Here is a 22,994-nt window from a genome sequence, read left to right on the forward strand (position 1 = left end):
GCTGAATACGATTAATTTTATTGTTTCTCTATGAGTGGTGCCATTTTAAAAATTTGATTTGATCATGTAAAATATGTGCCTATATTTTTCTTAACTATAAAAAGTTTATCCCTGACATTGATGTAATACATTCTAAGTATTTAAATGCAAGTACGGCATACATAGCCTATCGGATTTGACCTATATTAATAAAAATTGCAATCAGAAAATGCAGAACATTTTAAACCGCGAACATATAGGCCTACACATTCTCCAGGTCTCTGACTTCAAGACGCAACCATACACGCTGTAAACCTGAATCCCTCTCGCCTTTTAATGAATGCTTCCTGTCAATCTCACACACACACACACACACACACACACACACCTCCATTTAGAAATTTCACTGACAAACTCTAAGCGGTAGACGCAACTAAGATATGAATGAATAGCTACCCGAACTGTCTACACAGTAATTGTAATACAAGGCGCCAATATCTACTGGAAAACTGTGTGATCAATAAATAACATGAATGTCTATTGGCCTGCACCGCACTCACGCACTGTGCATGTGCTTGCGTGCGTGCGTGCGTGCGTGCTGTCAGTACAGGAACCTAAAGGTATGATCATGTGCACCTGCAAGCTCTGTGACGGTTTTAACAATTATAGATGTGCAGTTGAGTCCGTAAGCTTCGTATGGATAAGTTGCGTTTATTTCTTCGCGTATTCGCAGCTGGAACGAAACCGAGGAGCTTTCTTTTTTTAAGTCTGCCCATTTGCCAACCCAAAACGGCGAGAGAAATAAGATGGGCGTGACTCTAAAGGGATAATGCACGCTGACTTTGGAACAATAACTCATCAATTCACGACGGGACGCCGTTTAAGCGCGAGCTGCTTGAGTTTCTGCACACGTCCACGCACGGGGACCGGCGGCAGACTCGGTCATAGCAGTCCTCGGAGTTGTAGCACTGGATACTTGGCAGGAATTTGGATAACAAGTTGTGCGCTTGAGCGTCAGATCACTCAAGTCAACGTCAATGGCTGTTTGTAACTAACTGACATCAGTACCTTTCGTGTTGCACTTTATAGGGACGTAGATGCGAGTTAACGCGATTCTGGGGGATAGTTCGTGGTTTTTAACAAATGCATTGCTGCGAAGACCTCTGCTTTTACGAGGTTTTGATATTTGCTTGTGGATTAGATATTATGATTATGGTGTTATGGATCACCTCAATCAAGTTTGGTAAGTGAATATAGCCTACTCATTTGTACTGACATATTAATAGTGACCACGGAGAAATACAGCTAGCCTTAACTGCACTGTAAAAACGTTAGTCATTTCAACGCAGAATAATTAAAAAAATCTACAATAAATCCTCTTACTTGGTTGACTATAAGTTACTTTATATATAATGACAACAAGTGTATACTTAAAAATACTTATAATACAACATATTAAAGTTAGTTTCCCCTAGTTTTTGTTGCATTTGATGTTATTTGGTTCATGTTTATAGCACTTTAAATTCAAGTGTTTTACTCTTGATTGTTTAGCTAATGTTTGCTTAGCTAATAATGTGCTCCGTTTGTGTTTCCATTGGCTATGGTTGCCGTTGGGACAAAATTTGAATCATGTGTCCTGAGTTTAGTACCTTAAATATGCATGTATAGCCTAATTGAACGAGTTTGAAACTGTAAAATGTACAGTTAACATGTAATGTTTCACTGTATTTTTACAGTATTTTGTTTTAAGGCAGTCCCAAATGCCAGTAAATTGCTGAAATAACTAAAACAAGTTTTTAGTCTAAAGAAATGTGTGCAAATTTCACATTGAACTCAATCTAATTCTCACGCTGTTTTTGTTAAGGGAAAGTTAATGTGGCGTATTTGAACTAAATCATCTTTTGAGCGTTGTATGAAGTGATCATTAGGCGAGCCCGGGGAGCAAACAGTTGTGCGATTGTTAGAGGAGCCTGGGAAAATGTTTGGGGGTCCGGGAGGTGGAGTGTGTTGACGCCAGACCCTCTTGTTAAGGGGACTTCTGTGCTCCCAGACGTTATTGTCATGATAATGAGCAGCCCGCACGTTGTTGAACTTGATGTTGACTTCTTTCTTTAGGGCTGAATTTTTTTCGGTCGCTTGTTTGTGGGAAAATCTTCTCCGGAGCTACAGTGTGAAATTAATTAATCAGGCCTTTGGAGCGGTCAACAATAGAGACCAAGAAGATCCCTGGAACCCCACAAAAGGCCCCAAACGTTTTTTCTTTCTTTCTAAACTGTATTCTACCCAGCCACAATAGACTGAAAGATACTCGTTGTAGGCTATTTTAAGAGTTTTTTTCCCATAGTAGCCTACACGTTATTACTAGGCCCATATTGTTGTTGTTGTTATTATTATGATTATGTTTTTATACTTGTTTTTAAAAATGTATTAGCTTGCCTGAAAAAGTGCTTCTTGGCCAGGTTTTTGGATCTAGAATGAGGCTAGTGTGTGTTTGTGTGTGAGAGAGAGAAGAGCACGTGGTTGTACTTTTTACAGACTGCTTTGTAAACTGCATATTGTAATGTCAGTGCTCTAGCAAAACATTTGACTTTATATTATCAGTGTTGTTATGACACAATGTCTATTAAACAGCTCTTTTTGTATTTACATGATTGCAGCATTAGGTACAATAGTTATTAATAATATATTTTTTTTAAACTGCAAAAATTTTAATAAATAAATTGGATAAGGACTCAAACATTGTTTGTTCGTTGATTCTCATTATGTTCCTCCAGGCACTCAGAGATGACAGGTCATCATTGTCCACTAAAAGGTAAGGATTAAAACGATTTGACAGATGTTTTTGTTATGTGAACGTTTTTGTTTCGGCTGTTATATATGAGTAATGAATTATGTGTAATAAGTAGAGAGAATGAAGTGTAATTGAAACGTTGATTGTATAAGTGTTTAGCGGTAGAACTTTATACTTAATAATGTAATACAAAAAAAAAACGATATATAATAAACATTCTTCCAGCCACGTTTTAGCAAATATATTCTTTTAGAGATATTCATATTACGGTTTATAGGACCGATTTTTGATCTTTGACGATGCCAACAGCAATTCGTCTCCATGTATAAATGGTTTAAATTGTGTAAAACTGCGTAATTGTTTTATTTATTTATGTATTTTTATATAATCTTGATGTTGAATAACTGACAATTTGCATTAACCTACTGTTACTAGTCTATCTATTAATAAAGTCCTGTGGAGCGAATATGGGCTTTTTTTAGAAAGAAATTAAAAACAATCAAACTGTGAAAAAAATGGTAGCATGCATGTCAAACTTATACTTCAGCATGAAATGACTGTGAAAGATATAAGGAACTCCAGCGGCCTTTTCTGTACCATGCACTTCAGCACCAAGGACAGTTCCCTTCTACCTGTTAGCGGAGACTGAGCGTTTGTGTGTCTCAAACTGCAAATCATATTGCAAAATACACATCTTAGTAGTGTACTTCTCATTATTGTTCATTATATATTATTGTTTATTGCTATTAAAACGTTTTAAGTTATTGTGGAATCAGTGTTGCTTAAATATGCTATATAAAAGAACAGAAGATTATTTGTTTAAAAGGTGCGATGTATTGTATTGCTTGTTTGTATTATATAGGCCTGTATTCAGGGGTTACAGTCTATTTTTGAACATGATAGGAAGCGCATATTTGAAACAGGACATGACGCAAAGAGCGGGAGTGTCTAAATCATGTGGAGGTGTGTGTGTGTGTGTGTGTGTGTGTGTGTGTGTGTGTGTGAGGGCGGGGGTTGAGATGGAAGGTGCGAGCAAGATAGAAAGACTCTCACAGTGGTATTTGCATGAGTATTGTATGTAGTTATACATTTAGCGTGTTTATGTTAGAATAAGCGATAACAAACAACTAACAATATTTGCCATGCTTTTTTGTAATAAGGCTATTCTTATTGGTTACCAAAAATAGGCAAGCTTTACTCAAATAAAACTGGACACTGAGGTCTTTACAGTTACACTCCGTGTGTTTAAACACATTAATTAAAATGAAACCTTGTAAGATAGAATTTGACTATGATAAATATGTGAAAGGAAGCTCTTCGTTTGTTACATCGCAACTTTACAAATGCAACAACCTAAAATAAAACTGCAAACCATTTTAGCCTATAATCACTAATAAAGTTATATACTTAAAATCACACTATAACTTGCAGCCTCGCTGGAAATATAATGGTTGTCCATGAACCGAAGATGTTTGAAAATCATCTGGGGGGGGGGGGGGGGGGGGGTACGTATTGACAGCGTTTCGTTAAACGCTCGTAAAAAAATATTTCATCCTCTTCTTTCTTAACTATATTCCGAGACTGGAATAACATTCGTACTGTTGACATATAGCTATATTTAATATCATGTTTAAACTGAGGCACTCCCTCGTTGCGTTGTACTGTCCTTTTATTAGAGTTATATAATATATATATATATATATATGTAGATAGATATATAGATAGATCCAAGATGATTTTCTTAGATCCGAGACATTTTGCACCATGTTTTTTAGCTCGAATGTCAAGAAATTAACGAAGTAACTGTGTGTAAAGTTAGAGTAGTTCATTATTGCTCAAATAGTGTCGTTTAACCTGTAAATACTAACTGTAATTAACCTGTGGATTTCTGTAGCAAGCTAATTATCATTTAGTGTTGAGATTTTCTTCATCAGTATCTATTTTGGTAGGCTAAGTGCTCTCATTTTTTACCTTTAGGCCACACGCTTGCATGAGGCTGCATTATGTACAGATGTAGAACTAGCTTTTACAAAAAACGCCACTTGTTTTCTTGATTTCCTTTGATTTAAAACACAGACTCGAGTTTTTCAGCAGCCGAAATGTCAAATGTATTGCTTTGCACGGTAGTGTTTCTTTAGTGCACACGAAATATCTTGCTTTCCTCTTGCTAAATGGAACAGTCCATTTCGTTTTATATGGAGCAACCGGGAGATCCCATTTTCAAATGAACTGGGGAATATATTGTAATGGCAAATAAGGTGTGTGTGTGTGTGTGTGTGTGTGTGTGTGTGTGTGAGAGAGAGAGAGATAGACATAAAAAAAGGGAGGGAGGGAGACTCCATCTGCTTGTCTGCATTCATGCATATTTTTAAATGTTTATTTCATATATTATTATATAAAATTTTATTTATTTGTAATATATGTTATTAGATATTCGCACCCATTTCTTCAATTGATAGATTATTCAAATTGCGTAAATATGCATTAAAGGTTCAAATTTTACCGGTCTTTCACATCTGATCCTATAATATAACGTCTATTAAAATGTCTTTATTGGGAAAATTTAAATAGCCTTTCTGGTCTCATGCCCCATACAGTAGGCTAAGTTATGTAGCTATACGAGTTCCACAGTGTTTAACGTTTGCAAGCAACACCCAATAAAGATTTTATTCGTCCACAACTGCAGAATCATAAAGAATGCAGTGTGATATTAAGCGCCACAAGAAACAAACTGGATTTAAACATTTCTTCTTTTGTATTACATCGCATTTATCAGTTAAATGGCAAATAAAGCAACCTATTGGCGTAAGGGTCAATGATAAATAAGGATGTCCGAGATGATCAAATTAGAAATGTTTTTAAAATGTAGTAGAAATTTCATCAGTTTTATTTAGGCCTATTTACTTACTTATTTACTTACTTATTGGTTTGGTTTAGTGTCGGATCCATACATCTGAATGTAACCAAATGGTGTAAACATCAAGTAAAAAGAGCTAAATACTTTATTTTAATCTTAATACGTTATTTTTAAGTTCAAGGTGTGTGTGTGTGTGTGTGTGTGTGTGTGTGTGTGTATCAGAGTTATTCCATTTGACCTGAGCATAACGAGCCTTTTCATAAAAATGTCAAAATATGTAATATTTTTAAGAACTTTCTCCTGACTCACAGCCGTTCATCTGTGTTTTATGATTTTATTTTCATATATGACATCAAAATGGCTTCCTGATTGTTGGTTACACCACGCTGTCGTTGATTTGGCGGCCAAACACTTAAAAAAAATAAAAAAACGGCCTCGCCTCTTTATTTAAATGAATTTAATAATTTTTTAATATACTTAGACTATATTATTTTAAGATACTACAACTATTTCTTCAAGAACATCAGTCTTTTAATGAGACGTTCTTTTTTACAGTCTTGAAATGGTTACACCACCTGGACATTTTGACTAGTGACATTTTTGGCACTAAGCCCCACAAAAACATCAAAATGACTTTTTAATTTTGAAATGGAAAATATGTTCATCATACAACACGTGCATTGAACTCATTATTGGTCTGAATGATATTTCAATGTATTTTGAATAACTTAACAGATTTCGTTAGGTTAAGGAGGTCATATTTAGCTTAAGCATCGGTCTTTCGGACGCTCGGTCACGGGCGTGTCCCCCGGGTGTCTCAGCCCTGCTCAGCCATGTGTATCATCAATAAGCATTCTTGGTTAATGCTGGTGACATCACAGTTGTGTTGGCGGTGTGACCCCCGTGGCCCTGCCCAGAGGAGCCCCTCAGTTCAATCTTCTCCCGTTCAGTGCTGCTGCCGGAGCCTTGCGCTTCCTCGTGCTTGGCTTTTTAGCTGTAAGATTTCACGATAAAGATTTTATTTCCATCTTAACGGCTTTACTTTAGCAAATAAATCGCGGGGTCATCGAAAAGACATCTGTACGCCGCGTAAACCTTGAGATCAACTTGTTCTCACGCTTTTTTTGGGAGCGCTGTCGTTTGAATGAATTGGATGTTCTGGACGTTTTTGGAAAACGCTGGATGGGAAATGAAATTGTGAGTTACCTCATTTTGTGACATTAAACACACGTTGTTTGAGAGCTAGCTCATGTCTATCTTGTGTGTTTCAAACGTAACGTCATTTAAACCATCTACGCGGGGATTTCGTTTGTATTTTATTGGTTAAAATGTACTTATATCTTATTCATCTATTCTTTAAGACAAATCAGTCGTCAAATTCTTAGTCCTAGTGTACATACTTAATTAAGCTGATTTAGATGATATATAGCCTACTAAAGCTCGCATTACAGCCTTTAAAATTAAAGTTCCACTAAGATCTAAAAATCATTACCGAAACCTTTCAAAGTTCTGCAGAGAATTCTTTAGAAAACCTCAGTGTTGTGGTGCTCTAAAGAACCCAGACACCAAAACACTGATATGAAGAACCTAATGAAACATCAAAAACTTCTTAATTTACAAAGATCTGTACAACTCATGAACAACCAAAATGTGTGTTTTTTTATTTATTTATTATTTTTTGGTTTTCGGTTGATTGAGATGAACATAAGAACCATTAAAAAAACCTTGTTGCCATTTTTAGGCTATTTGCTTCAGTTGAGGTAGATGCAATTTCGTCAGCGTTTTAATTCAGATCAAGTCATATGGGCTAGGACAGGTTCAATTGTAAAGTATTTTAGGACACCTTTCAATATTTCATTTGACCAGATGAGCCATTTAATAGGCCGGATCTAGATTCCCAATGTAAGCCTGTTAATGACAGCATAGGCTATATCCTATAATGCATCCAGTAAAAGTCATATACGTAGTTGTGCTGTAGAATAGCCAAACGATAATTCATATGGTATTTTGCACTATTATTTGAAATAAAACCGGACGCGTGCTAGGCTATTTTAAACGAGTGTTCTGTCAGCGTGCCATTGGTAAATGTCAACGCGTTATAACGTAGCCTAATTGAACCCTTATTGTATTGCATAGCCTGATTCAAACGAGTTATCCGATCACTGGAGTTTTTTTTTTGGAGATGTATGTGGATTTTTAATAATTCTAAGCTCCGACCTCGCTAGGCCAACTGGATGATAAAAAAATGCGTTTCACACACATTGTAACTCATTGCGGTGTGTTGGATGTCCAAAATGCATGCTGTGCGTAATAGCCATTAGACTATAAAACGCACATAATATGAGTGCTTTTAGCCCACGTGTATGTGTGTGCGGGCTGAAAGAGTGAGTGAGACTGTATCGGAGCTGCACACACGGCAGTGAATGCAATAGCTCCATGTGACCACAACAGAAGCTGCATCTGGCGTACGCGGCGGTCCCTTTAAGACACATGGGTTAGTTTTTCTCTTTGGTTATCTAGCTGTATGAGTTTATGTGATATCATAAAGCTAGAGAACCGAATGTATAAACTAATTCCAAAGACTTCGGAGTGCTTTGAATGGGAACGAGGCTGGAAAGCCGGAGGGATGTGGATGGTCGGGGTATGTGGGAGACGGCGATGTCCGCTAAAAAAGAGCATCGAGGCTTGCAGTTGGCGCTGCGTTAATGCGTTTCAGTGGTCTGGAAGGACTGGACTACCTAAAGCTAAGCGGAAGACATGGATTTTACGTGGAATCTGCCTCCGGCTACATAGGGACGCGTTAGAACGCGGACTAAACGCGAAGGCTTGAGATTCAGGCGGACTTCGCGTTCTTTCTCAAGTGTGCTTGTGCTGGGCAACATTCCTTCAGAGCCGTGGTGATGATGTTGATGTATGAATTCGGGATGACAGGAATCGGTTCATCGAGGTGTCTCAACCGATTGGTCGGATCTCGAGGGTCACGTGGTTCTCATATAATATGGGAAAGTCGGACCTCGGAGGTGTGTGTGGTTTGACACTCTTTGTGTCTTATTGTAATGCCTAAACTAGGAAATAATCCGCGTTTGTGGCTTATTATAGAATGTAAACTATAAAATGTTTGCTATTTTATTCCATCAGGTCATTTTGACTACAAAAAGAGGTGAAAGACTGACCTCGTCATTGTACACCTGTCAAAATGAGTGTTTTGGAAGACCTTTATTGTGCTTAGTGGATGTTTTTTTTTTTTATTCTCTTCCAGAATTTTGTTTGTGCTCCCAATTCTAAAACCATTCATGATGCTAGAAATGAAATGTCGAGGCTATGACATCATTCTATGACACATGCAGCTTGCAAATGTCTTATTTGAAATGTTTTATAAAACTGGCCTCTCATAAGCACTCTAGTATTTATAGGCCTACGTCTATAGGTTGTAGTACATACTGGCTGTTGTTTTTGGCAATTGATGTCCGTGATTGGTTAGTGCTACATCACACACAGCTATTTTTTATCCTAGGATGTGATCATGATAAATACAAGGCTGAAATGTGTGTTAGTGAGTGATATGAGAGCTTCGAGATGGATCTTTTACACATAAAAGCCATTATTATTTGTACAAAAAGGCATGTCTTTTAAGTTCCTTGAAATCTCCAATAATCTCCATATTTTGTGATTTTTGCATAGAATACCACAAATGTGGTCAATACAGTCGCTATAAGGAATCAGTAAACTGACCTCTGATGGTCTCAGTAATTGCTGATTGCTTAAATGTTTTTTTTTTCGGTTTCGCACAAATCATTAGAAGTCGTCATTTATGGGGGAGAGCACAGACGTGTAATAGATGCATGACACGAATAGAGTCTGAGGTGCAGCGAGAGGCCTGTCTGAGAGGCGCCCCAGACATTTTCCCACATTAACATGTGTCTGGTCCTGTGTTAGGGGCCCCAGCAGATGGAGTCTTGTCTTAGCACCTGGCATACGCAGCACTGCTATTGTCTACGTCTAATACTAATCTGAATTAAATGTAACCAACTCTGCATCCCAGTGTCACTACTGCAGATTAAAAATATATGAGGGGAGATGTCATGAAGAGGGTTTTGGGGTGATATTTGAAATTTTTTTTTGATGCAAGGCTTTTATTTTGTTATGATAATACATTTAACGTGTCTATAATGGGACAAATTTTTCTTCAGATTTGTTATTAACAATATGCATAATCCATTTTATGCTTGTAGAGATTGTTTTTGAATTCAGTATATGGTAAAAAGACATCTAAGACATAAAAACACAATGCTTGTTTTATCACTGCTATATAGGATGCAGTTGTACTTGCGCATCAAGGCCTCAAAATTGGCCAGTGGTGTTTTGATTCTATAGGTTGAGAACGTGAATGTGGCTTTAAATTAAATCTTTTGAAGGTGTTTTTTGAGATGCATTTGGGTGATTAATACAGTCAGGAAAGAGGTAATAAAATTGATTTGGTTTGCTAACTGAATCTCTTTTGGAAAAACTGCCCTTTTAGGGTCAAATCATTTTGTGGTATAGCTTGTAAACATTATTAGGACATGATAGGCTACATTAGGATAGTAGTATGTGTAATAACTGATGGTAAATACAAATACATTGTGCATGTTCTTTAATCTCTATTGTTTCCCTATAATGCTGACATCCTGCTCGCTGCAGCACTGGTGGAAGCTTTAGTGACAGTACTAGAGGGTTAAGTTTGTATTATTAAAATTGGTGTTAGTGACGGGTTTTATTCTTTAGGCACACATAACACATTTAACCTAGATACCTTGTATTTTGGTGTCATTTTTGTTTGCAGACGCTCTTTGAATTTAATTCAAAAAGATTAGGTTTCAAACAGGTACTGTTACTCACAATAAAACGGGACCTTTTATCTATTATTATTCAGTTTTCATTTTTTCCTCAAAAAGCAAATGTCAATCATTTCTCCGCTGAACTTATGAATTCTGAGTTGGTATCTTAGCAACGGCCTCTGATCCAAGAAGTGAAATGGGAACGAAAATCATCCTTTATTTGGAGTCTTACATTGGCAGATTTAAAAGGACCCTATACAGTGTATGAAAATACACACACACACACACACACACATACACACACACACATGCACTCGTTCTTAAAAAACCTCTTTATCAACACTGTAGTAGCCCTATACGATATCCAAATAGTGAAATATAACCTCTGTTTTTAAATGTGTTATTAATTTATTGTATTTGATGAAACATTTGATTAATTCACATCCCGTTAAATGAAAAATGACATGTGCGTCTTAAAACGAAGTGACCTACCTACCTAAACAGCACTTTTGGGCATCAAAGTGCCCACAGTTTCGTGACGCCTTGTGATGCATAAAAATATTGCTTAGATGAGCAGCTGACTAGATTAAGACACAACCGAAGAGTTGTCAAAATTAATGATGACTGTTGGGATTTTTGTTTTCAATAGATAGCTTAAAATGTGAAAATATATGTTTTCCCCCACATAAGTTATATCTGTGAATATAGATTAAGAACAGCCAACCTAAATAGTATAATATTTTTCTTTTCCGGTTACTTCGTATCTCTGAAGTTTTACTGCTGTTTTAAAGCCGTCAATTACCGTCAAAAGTCACTTTAAATTTAATTCCGCCAGAGCTTTGATATAACTGACATGAACTGATTGAATTTAGGTGAGGAAATGTTTGTGTGTGTGTGTGTGTGTGTGTGTACCACTATTACGTTTATCAGCTAGTCATGTGGTAATTTTTTCCCCTTTGTTCTGTTTTAGAAAACATTTAAAATGTATTTTCTCTCATATTATAAGCTTCGTTTTCGCATTAATGCCTGTCATGAACTGTGTATTTTGAAATGCAGGTTTTATACAATATGTAGCTATTTATTTCATGTCGAGTATTTTATATAATTCTGAACTGATCATTAGAAAATGTTCATTCAAATAGTTAAAAATGTCATGAAAATTTAAGAAAAACAAAAGCTTTATCCTTTCCTTGCATTCCCTGGGGTGACTTCAGGGCCCCTCAAGGGTCTGAAAAAAAAAACCTGGACATAGATTATTAAACCAGGCAAACACAAACAAATTTAAAATTTGCAATACTCTTTACTGGTTATGTAAGAAGATTTATCTGGGGATTTATTGCATAATAATCTTTTCTATATTTATTTTCGAGCATGTTATATTCTTTTAACCCTGCATAATATGACTGTCATTATGTTCTGAATCCTCATGCATGACAAAGAAAGTGATGTTGAACCTGAATTCAGACTGCCTTTTACGATCTTGGGGATGCATGTTTGAAAAAAAAAAAAGCATTTTAAAATTAGTTCACCTATTTATAGCTCCACTTGAGTAGCTCTGTGAATAATCATACATAAGCCTCACAAAGATGAAATATCAGCTAAATTTAAGCATACATAAAATAATAACATCATGTTAAAGTGTCTCAAAATAGCCCAAATTTGACTAAAAATGCTTGCATTTTAGGGTGAAATAATGCTGAATTCATTAAGATGTGTTATTCTGTGTTTTTACAGGAAAAGGAGACCTTGGAAATCAGTGATAAAACACGGAAATCAACTGCCCTTAGATCAGGTGAGTGAGACGGCATTGTCATGCGCTCTTAATATGACCTTGACTTTCATTTTGCATGAGGTTGCATGTTTAAGATGTCCTTCGAAAGATTAACAGGTTCTCTCACTGTTGCTACATATGTGACTTGAAGGAGTAGGTTTGTTTATGTCCTTTATGGGCAAGTATTAACAAGCATATTAAAACCTCATGAATAACCATATATTATTAGTTTTTTGAAACACGAGCAGATGATGCCTGGTAATGTTCATATTTCAAGCTATGCCATTTTTTGTTCACATATTCAGTATTTATATCAAGGGAATGTTTTTGTTAAGATATTGTGGTGAACTGGCTTTCGCGTGACATCAAAACGGGTTTCTTTTCCCCCCCAAAAATGCTTGATGGCAAACATAGGAGGGATTACTATGGCAACAGTGTTTGGCCTTGCTCATTGGTGGTAAGGAATAAAGCAGACTTATGTCACATGACTCCAGTCAGAGCCATATCCTGCAAAGCATTGGCTTACGTGTTCATTTCAAAGCTCAAATTTATGTTTATGTGTTACCCAGGAACAAGGAGACAGAGGTTAGCATGGGATGCCCTGTGTTTTGTATTTTCTCCCATCAAGGACCAATACATTTTTTCTTCTTGGATTTTTGTAGTCAGTTTAATTATATATATTTTGTTAGATTAAAAAAAATAAAATTTTATGATCATTTTTATATTCATTTTATATTGTATCTTTATGTTTTTTAATATCATTTTTTTTAATTATTAATTGGTTGACTACAACCACTAATATGGTTAGTACAAGGCCATCTTAAAGTTGAAATCCGTGGCTCAGGAGGATGATATTAAAGGATCAAATTAAATATTTCTATGTGAATTTGATCATAGTAGTTTATTTTATTGCTATTTTGAACCATAACAAGTTCAATGAGCATCTTTACGATCTTGACAGTATAACGCTTTACTTATTCGCTCTCTGATCCAATTTGTTTCCACACTGTTGCCGGACAAGAGATGGGAAGGCCGTTTGTGTGATCTATATTTTAATTCTTTTGTTCAGAACCTTATCCCTTTAAAATATTACTGGAGTCCCGGCGGCGTGTGTGTATATAAGGTGTGCTCATGTGGAAAGGCTATGAGGGTGGTTCAGTCCTTCACCTTCCTAATTCCCTTCTTTCTCTCCTCCGCCACCCCCCTCTCCTCCACCTAAAGCCCTCTCTCTAACCCTCTTCAGACTCACACCCTCTCTCTTTCTTTCCCTTCACAATCTCAAGTCAGAGTTCAATGGCACTTTTTTCATTCTGTCCTTTTCTCCAGCCCCCCCTCCTCTCCCCAACTCTAGTGGGCTTTGCGAGATGGGGGGCAGGTACCTTCCCTCCCCCATGTGAACTTTAGCTGCAATTCTCCAGGCACACATGCATTGTGAAACACAGATTGAAAAAGAAATGAGCTCCTTTTTTTCTCTCTTTCTCTCTCCTCTTGCCTTAACACAGCTCAAACTCACCCACTCTCTCCCACGCAGTGTATTCAGTGCGCTAACGCCACCACACAAGAAAGTAGCCTCGTTTTATGGCACTCTTGTGAAGGCAGTGTGGCACAAGCAAGTCAGAAAGCAGTCCATAGAAGTACTAGAGTTTATGTAATTTCATATTGTGTTGTGCAGGGGAGATACGGAATATATAGACTAAGAAGTCTTTTCACCGTTGAAGTGCTTCCTTGAGATCTTTTACGCTTGACAGACAGATAACTATTGTATCTACATCTCAGTAGAGTGCAACAGCCTGGTTCCAGAAATAAAAACTCATTAATTTTCTCAACAGGGAAAGCAATTTTTAATGATAACTCATAAACTTTAAAGACAGACCTGCTGTGAGCTCTGAGGTTGTTAATCGATGTTACATGCTTTTGTTGAAGCCATCTTTTCGTATTATTTTGACTTATTTTTAATATAAGCTGTTTAAATGGATAGTTCACCCAAAAATTCTGTCATCATTTACTCACCCTCTAGTTGTTGTTTCTTTGTTCTGTTGAGCACAAAAGAAGATATTTTGAAGAATGTTGGTATCCAAACAGTTTACGGTAGCCATTGACTTCCATAGTATGGAGAAAGAAAAAAAAAACTATAGAAGTCGTTGTTGGCTACCGTCAACATTCTTTTGTGCTCAGCAAAAGAAGAGACTCATACAGGCCACAAAACTACATTACCCGTAATGCTGTACATTACCCAATTTTCTACCAATCAGAGAGATGCGGTCAGCAAATTGTGCCGAAACAGCTTGTTAGCTCCAACCACTCCCATAAAGCAGAGGTCCCCAACCACCAGTTCGTTACCCAGTACTGGGCCATGGAAGAGTTGTTACCGGGTTGCAAGAATGTTCTAGGAAAAATGTGTATATATATGACACTCTGTTATTTATTGCGTGTTAATGATTGTTCTAATTATTATTGATCTAGACGTGTTTCAGACAACGCGCGAATACCAAGTTGATTCCTCTTTGACCTCTCCTTGCATTTGAGATACATACACCTAAAATTGTCAAAAAAACCTTCTCGGCATTCTCATTCTCTGTGCTTTAAATATTTTTTTTTTGCTTATTTGAAAATCGTCACGGATCTCCAACCCCTGCCATAAAGCACCGCAAATTATGTAATCAAGGCATTCTCCCTACTCTCTCAAAATACTTAAATATTTGTATGTATATTTGCATATTTTGCAATAAATGTAATATATATTTTTCCATGCAACCAACAACTTGAATAGTTTTATTTCACCATTGTTTTTAATTTAATTGTCATTCGCAATGCTTCATGGGATTGTAGTTCTTTCCCTCATTAAAGGTGTTAAGTACACAGTCCTGTACCTTTGTCTTTTTGTCAGATTTTCAAATACTTTTTATGCTTCAAACAAAAATTTGTAATGTTGTGATTCACCTCATAGCTTGGTTAATGGCTTATAACAAATACTTAAAAAAAAAATCCCTATGGGAAAATTAATAGAAAAATACTTCTAATGCTGCTGAAAAAGTGGACAGGTGCTAAAGCGCTCTATGAAATGTACAAGATCTAGGATGATTTTGAGGCATCAAACAGGGATACATACCAGCAGCCATGTTGCTATGCTCTTAGAAAGGAAATACAAAAGCTGTCACTAGGGTGGCAACCTTTCAAAAGGTACACCCTTGTACCTTATTTACCCCTAAATGTTGCATATCAGTACTTTGGCAAAGTACTAATATGCACCATTTAGCTACTAATATGTACCTGCAAAGTAACTTTGCAGATACATATTAGTACCTAAATGTTACAAATTAGTACCTTTTTGAAAAGCTTTTGTGCCTTTTATTGTCGAGAGTGTATGCTAACATGCTAACGGTGGAAAGGGCTAGTGGAAGGGCATCAAGTTGGTCAAGAAAAAGCAAGTGAGTCTCTTTTTCTTCATCTTGTAAGCCAGAAAAACAGTCTATGACATTGGCCTAGTTCTAGATCACAGTCACCCAGAGGAAGAATTGAATTGAGGAATCGGAGACAGAGGATCAGAGGGGACTTAGCACCCTGTGGCTATGAACCCCCTCGCTCCATACCAGCAAACCACCTTTCCCCCTCACCCTGGGCTGTTGTGCACATACCCGGATGAGCCCCCCACTTTTTATTGAAGAACTCAATATACGTGAGGTTCGATAGTTTAATGCAAAGCAGACTTTCTCAAATGATGCACATATGAGAGGGAAGAGGCAGCATATATAAACAAATTCTCCATGACACACGCACTCACAGAAATCTATAGATTCTCAAGATGTTCTGTCTGTTGACTTGCACCATTACCATTTGTAAATGCCACGGAAGATTGCACTGTAGTGCTTTGAAAATGTATCAGGAATGATTGTTAGAATGTGTATGCCGCACATGGACAGAACCATTGTCATCAAATGTTTATGGGTAAACTTGAAATGGGAAAAGCAGGAAACCCCTGATTGCTAGTGCTTTAGATCAAGACAATTTTCTCACTAAAATTATTATTGTTGCTTATACTTATTATTTTCCTCACAAAACTTCTGTTTGTGCTACAGACATTAGTAGTACTTCAGTATTTTATTGAGGAGAGACACTACTGTTGCAAAGTTTGCGATCAGTAAGTTTTTTTTTCTTCATGAAAGTACTTTTATTCAGCAAGCAAGAATGTATTCAATATTAAGGTTTCCACAAAATAGCAGGGAACTGTTTTCAACGTTGATAATGACTTTTAAGCACCAAATCAGCATATTAGAAGGATTTCTGAAGGATGAAAATGAAGACTGGTTTAATGACTGCTAAAAATTCAGCTTTGCCATCACAGAAATAAATTAGATTTTACATCACAATAATAATACTTTAGACTTGATGTGCATAAGTGGCTTCTTTCAAAAACATTAAAGTGGTCATATGACATTGCTAAAAAGAACATTATTTTGTGTATTTGGTGTAATGCAATGTGTTTATGCGGTTTAAGGCTAAAAAAACACATTATTTTCCATATAATGTACATTATTGTTTCTCCTCTATGCTCCGCCTTTCTGAAACGCGTCGATTTTTACAAAGCTCATCGTTCTAAAAAAGCGAGGTGTGCTCTGATTGGCCAGCTATCCAGTGAGTTGTGATTGGCCGAATGCCTCAAGCGTGTGACGGAAATGTTACGACCCTTACCATACTGTGATGCCGTCTCCCAGCAGGACGAGACAAAACCAATAAAACCCATTACAAATGAGGCATTTGTTTCATCCAGTGGGGACATAATTACTGATTATGACTTATACAGTCTTTTTACGCGTTGCCTTGCGTATCGCGCTGCGTAAACATAAAACCATGTCTGCATTTGTGATCGGAGAAACAACAAACAACAAGCCTACTCTACACTGCTCAAAACTCGCGTTTGAATCATCAGTGGCAAATTATTTAAATATAAAAAACGTACTTACAGGCTGTGAGTCAGAAGCGCCAGACTGTCCTTGCAAAGTTGGAACTGCCCAACTTTATAGAAACAGCCTTTGTTTCCACAGACGCATTAGGCTGGTTCAGGAAACGGTCCTCATCCTCCATAAAATGTGCAGTACACATCTGAATATTTGGGTTGAACTGTTCTGGAACAGTGTTGTAAATACAACTTAACCACTGATTTCTAGTTGTGTCCTCTTTTGGAAGGCCAAACAAAGTAGTTTCGCTTTCACAACGAAACAGCGACTCCACAACATGGCAGCAGTGGCAACAGCAAGAATTAAAGTTACGCCTTCTTTTTTTGTGTGAACATTTGGGTGGCGTTATGCAAATCTTCCCACATCGGGACGTAGACATGTGGGGGCGTGTTAGAACGAGCCGTTTTAGGGGCATCAAGCTGGTCAAGAAAAAGCAAGTGAGTCTCTTTTTCTTCATCTTGTAAGCCAGAAAAACAGTCTATGACATTGGCCTAGTTCTAGATCACAGTCACCCAGAGGAAGAATTTAATTGAGGAATCGGAGACAGAGGATCAGAGGGGACTTAGCACCCTGTGGCTATGAACCCCCTCGCTCCATACCAGCAAACCACCTTTCACCCTCATCCTGGGCTGTTGTGCACATACCCGGATGAGCCCCCCACTTTTTATTGAAGAACTCAATATACGTGAGGTTCGATAGTTTAATGCAAAGCAGACTTTCTCAAATGATGCACATATGAGAGGGAAGAGGCAGCATATATAAACAAATTCTCCATGACACACGCACTCACAGAAATCTATAGATTCTCAAGATGTTCTGTCTGTTGACTTGCACCATTACCATTTGTAAATGCCACGGAAGATTGCACTGTAGTGCTTTGAAAATGTATCAGGAATGATTGTTAGAATGTGTATGCCGCACATGGACAGAACCATTGTCATCAAATGTTTATGGGTAAACTTGAAATGGGAAAAGCAGGAAACCCCTGATTGCTAGTGCTTTAGATCAAGACAATTTTCTCACTAAAATTATTATTGTTGCTTATACTTATTATTTTCCTCACAAAACTTCTGTTTGTGCTACAGACATTAGTAGTACTTCAGTATTTTATTGAGGAGAGACACTACTGTTGCAAAGTTTGCGATCAGTAAGTTTTTTTTTCTTCATGAAAGTACTTTTATTCAGCAAGCAAGAATGTATTCAATATTAAGGTTTCCACAAAATAGCAGGGAACTGTTTTCAACGTTGATAATGACTTTTAAGCACCAAATCAGCATATTAGAAGGATTTCTGAAGGATGAAAATGAAGACTGGTGTAATGACTGCTAAAAATTCAGCTTTGCCATCACAGAAATAAATTAGATTTTACATCACAATAATAATACTTTAGACTTGATGTGCATAAGTGGCTTCTTTCAAAAACATTAAAGTGGTCATATGACATTGCTAAAAAGAACATTATTTTGTGTATTTGGTGTAATGCAATGTGTTTATGCGGTTTAAGGCTAAAAAAACACATTATTTTCCATATAATGTACATTATTGTTTCTCCTCTATGCTCCGCCTTTCTGAAACGCGTCGATTTTTACAAAGCTCATCGTTCTAAAAAAGCGAGGTGTGCTCTGATTGGCCAGCTATCCAGTGAGTTGTGATTGGCCGAATGCCTCAAGCGTGTGACGGAAATGTTACGACCCTTACCATACTGTGATGCCGTCTCCCAGCAGGACGAGACAAAACCAATAAAACCCATTACAAATGAGGCATTTGTTTCATCCAGTGGGGACATAATTACTGATTATGACTTATACAGTCTTTTTACGCGTTGCCTTGCGTATCGCGCTGCGTAAACATAAAACCATGTCTGCATTTGTGATCGGAGAAACAACAAACAACAAGCCTACTCTACACTGCTCAAAACTCGCGTTTGAATCATCAGTGGCAAATTATTTAAATATAAAAAACGTACTTACAGGCTGTGAGTCAGAAGCGCCAGACTGTCCTTGCAAAGTTGGAACTGCCCAACTTTATAGAAACAGCCTTTGTTTCCACAGACGCATTAGGCTGGTTCAGGAAACGGTCCTCATCCTCCATAAAATGTGCAGTACACATCTGAATATTTGGGTTGAACTGTTCTGGAACAGTGTTGTAAATACAACTTAACCACTGATTTCTAGTTGTGTCCTCTTTTGGAAGGCCAAACAAAGTAGTTTCGCTTTCACAACGAAACAGCGACTCCACAACATGGCAGCAGTGGCAACAGCAAGAATTAAAGTTACGCCTTCTTTTTTTGTGTGAACATTTGGGTGGCGTTATGCAAATCTTCCCACATCGGGACGTAGACATGTGGGGGCGTGTTAGAACGAGCCGTTTTAGGTAGGAGTGGTTGACTCTTAACTTTTATAAAGAATATCTCTTTGGATTTGAGACTTTAGTCTTTGCAACATTACAGATCTTCTTTATGCACCAAGAGCTTGTAACACTCCAAAGAGAAAGGAAAAATTGAAATCGCATCATATGACCCCTTTAAACATTTAAAAACATAAAAAATTTAAAGGTAGTATAAGTAATTTTCTAAGCAATCAGATGATTTTGGTTTCAACTGAGAGACGAAAACCCAAGCAATAATATACCACAGGCTTTTAGTGACAGAAGACTTTTGTGAACAGAATAACATATAAACATGTGGTGGACTCTTTTAACTCCTATACCATAGAAACCACTCAGAATGTTTAGCAAATACTTGGGAAGTTGTCTGTCCAGCTCAAATATTGAGGCATTTTTTGGGTAAGCATGGACAAACAATGCACATTTACCTTAGAAAACATAAAAATCTAGTTTATTCTCTCTAGTTGAGTGTTAGTATCTTACTGGTGATTATACTAGTTATATTAGCATCACAATGTTGCATTGATCAATAGAACAGCATTGCGTCATAAACTTTCCTTTTGTGAATTTGCCTTGCTGAAAGTTTCAAACCGACAATTTGTTTAGAGATTTATGCAGCGGTTTTCTCACCGTTGTATAGAATGCTGTGAACCAAACCTAATTGTAGATGTATTACTCATGGTTGTTTTCATTTGTTTTTCAAAAAAGCAGAAAGGAAAATTCTTTATAGATTGGAATTCATATACAGGACTCGATAGCTCGCTTGGTAAGTTCATTTGAATTATACCCCCTGCATTATACGCCTTGATAGGAAATAAATCTCTTTAAATGAATGCGCTCGAGGGGGTTGCGTTAAAGGGAGGGTTTTGTTAGTAGCGCTAGCATATGCTAACATAAATTAAAGCCTACATTTCTCCGTAGGAAGCTGATTGATGTTTCTTACTGTTTAAATGCTAAAAAAGGCCACGTTTTCTCACAGTGGATTGCTTAAAGTGGCTGCTGTATGCTGGCGACATCCAAAGCGGGTGCAGAATTCGGCTGATTTTCTCAAGAATAGAAAAGCTAGCCAAGCTGAGTAAGGCCTCTGTGACATTGCCATGCAAAACACTGCTTCAATAGTGAAGTGTATTTATGAAGATGAGGGTGGTGGGGGGGTAAGGGAGAGGATCCCTTTTTCCCACGACCCAGCAATGGGGCAAAACAGTGGCCCGAGTCTGCCAGGGTCAAGTCACTTTGCTAATATATACACTGGGCTTGTGTACGCGGACAATGCATACACACAACTCATTTATTTGGTGTGTGCACACAGACGGACCCGCACTCATGTGTACACACAGCCACCTTCAGACTGGGGAGACGGGGTGGGCAGCGAGAAAAGACCCTTACTCTAATTTCGGTCACATTGGGGCCATTGTCTAGTTCTAGACCAACAGTCCTAGATTCTGCAAATTAAGCTGGCCAGGACTTGGTGGACGCACACGCACAGACAGACACCTGCTGTTCACAGATCAGTCCGTTCCCCAAATATTGACATATTTAGTCATAGATAGATATATAGATAGATAGATAGATAGATAGATAGACAGATAGATGACAGATAGATAGATATTCAGAACCAGGTTTTAAATTTTTTTTTAACCTTTTGGTTTAATTATAAGTTAGTATTAATATGAATATTCATATTAATCAAGTATGTTAACATTGAATATATGACACTTCAGTTTTAATTTATGACACTTCAGTTTTAATTTTTAATTTTTTTGTCAGTTTAAAATCAGTTAAAATATGAATTATGCTCGAAGAATGCTAAAAACATTTTTTTGTGTGTGTGCGTCTTTGTTTTGTTGAAACATCCATAAAATGCTTCTTAGTTTTATTTGCATGTTTGTTTTTCCCTCTTCTGTAGAGCTCACACATCTGAATGCAGGTTTATGGCCCTGTACATGCAGTTTATTAGCGAATATGGACCCTGTGTCTCTCCCGGGTTTGTCTTCAATAGAAGGGCCCATCTTGTTAAAGGCGTATTACAAACTCCACCACTGTGTCACAGTCTTTCTGCCTGTCCCCACCAACCTTGTGCCATTTACACTTCTTTATGGCACATTTGTCCTGCAATAAGCCCCATTCTTTTGATAAACAAGCACATGCACTGGCATTGCCTCTCTCCTCTCGCCTCCCTCTCCTATTCAGAGGCTCCTGGAGTACAGCAAGACAAAGAAGAGAGTCACTTAATTAGCTGAGCAAGAAGATGCATTGGGGCAATCACCCAGCACAATGAGGGAAACGTACAGCATGTTAATTCGGCGTGGGGTTGTAGCAAGCTTCTCGGGGCCCAGAATAGCCTTTTGTTTAGCGCCTGGCCGGCGTAATAGATCAAATGTGCTTCAATTAAAACGAAAGTGTTCCAAGCCTCCTTTTGAGAAGGTGTGGATGCATATTTTCTTTGTTTGTTTAAGGATTCTGCTGGTTTGGTGCTGTTCTAGCTGTTAGCCATGTTGTCAAGCGCTGAAGCTGTTTGACCAACTTGCAAATTTTGGTCATTTCCTCTTGCATTTGTTATATATGGCTTCTGAAGAATTTGAGTATAATCAGAATTTCATGTATAATGCAATGTGTCACTGTTTCTTTGTAATTGTTTGTGAAAATGACTAGCAATTTCTGAGTGCAAATTGTTTCTACATCAGTTTTTTCAATGTACTCAGTATTTAGTTGTATACTTTTAATTGGTAAATGGCATCATAAAATGGCAATTTCAGTTAGTTGAAATAACATTTTACACCAAATATTCAAATATCCTTCCGTATTTTGCATGTTGTTATTGAAAAAGCATATTCACAGTATGACTTAAGCATTCTGATTAGCCCATAAGTGTGTGTGCGTCTTTTTGTGCAGATGTAAGTTGTAATTACGTTTATGTTGTGTAAATATCTTATTATTAAATATAGAATGTAAACATAAGCAAATTGTTTATTCATTGTTTAGCTGCTCACGTAACTTAAAGCTGCAGTCCGTAACTTTTTTTGGTTAAAAATGATCCGAAATCAATATTTGAGCAAGTACATAACCAGCCAGTGTTCAAAACTATCGCCTTACTTTAGCCCGGTTTACAACGGTTAGCTTATAGTAATGTTTTCTAATTTGTGTGGTACAGGTAGGTTTTCACGGGAAATTCGAGCATGGCACTGCGTCATTACGTCACGTCTGTAAACATAAAGAAATTGTCCCGGCTACTAGGCTATCGCATGTGAGGATCCTGCAGGTGAAGGATCGTTTATAGCCTTTTCTCACAGCAGCCAGAATTGAATGTATCATTTTGATGGCGGATTGTAATCCATAAAGGATTATGTTTATGAAACATGTGAATGAAATTAAATTATATTACAGTTTTAAATGTGCTTCTGATTATAACCTGGGATTACAAAGATTTGTATTTTAAAGA

At 37.3% G+C, this 22,994-nt stretch overlaps 1 long non-coding RNA gene across 3 annotated transcripts in view; it reads left to right on the plus strand.

The window, feature by feature from the left end:
* Positions 1-645: 645 nt before the first annotated feature.
* The window catches only part of LOC107599455 (uncharacterized), a 47,564-nt gene continuing 25,215 nt past the window's right edge, over positions 646-22,994 (plus strand). The window contains exons 1-3 of one of the 3 annotated variants that reach the window (XR_001610667.1): positions 646-1,222; positions 2,754-2,791; positions 12,179-12,236. This is a non-coding gene — a long non-coding RNA (uncharacterized lncRNA). Of the gene's footprint in view, positions 1,223-2,753; positions 2,792-6,563; positions 6,825-8,215; positions 8,648-12,178; positions 12,237-22,994 lie in introns of those variants that run through there. The other 2 variants (XR_001610668.1, XR_001610669.1) reach the window with 2 other exon arrangements.

Source organism: Sinocyclocheilus grahami, unplaced genomic scaffold, assembly GCF_001515645.1.
Source record: "Sinocyclocheilus grahami isolate Dianchi unplaced genomic scaffold, SAMN03320097.WGS_v1.1 scaffold267.1, whole genome shotgun sequence".
Classification (NCBI taxonomy): Eukaryota; Metazoa; Chordata; class Actinopteri; order Cypriniformes; family Cyprinidae; genus Sinocyclocheilus; species Sinocyclocheilus grahami.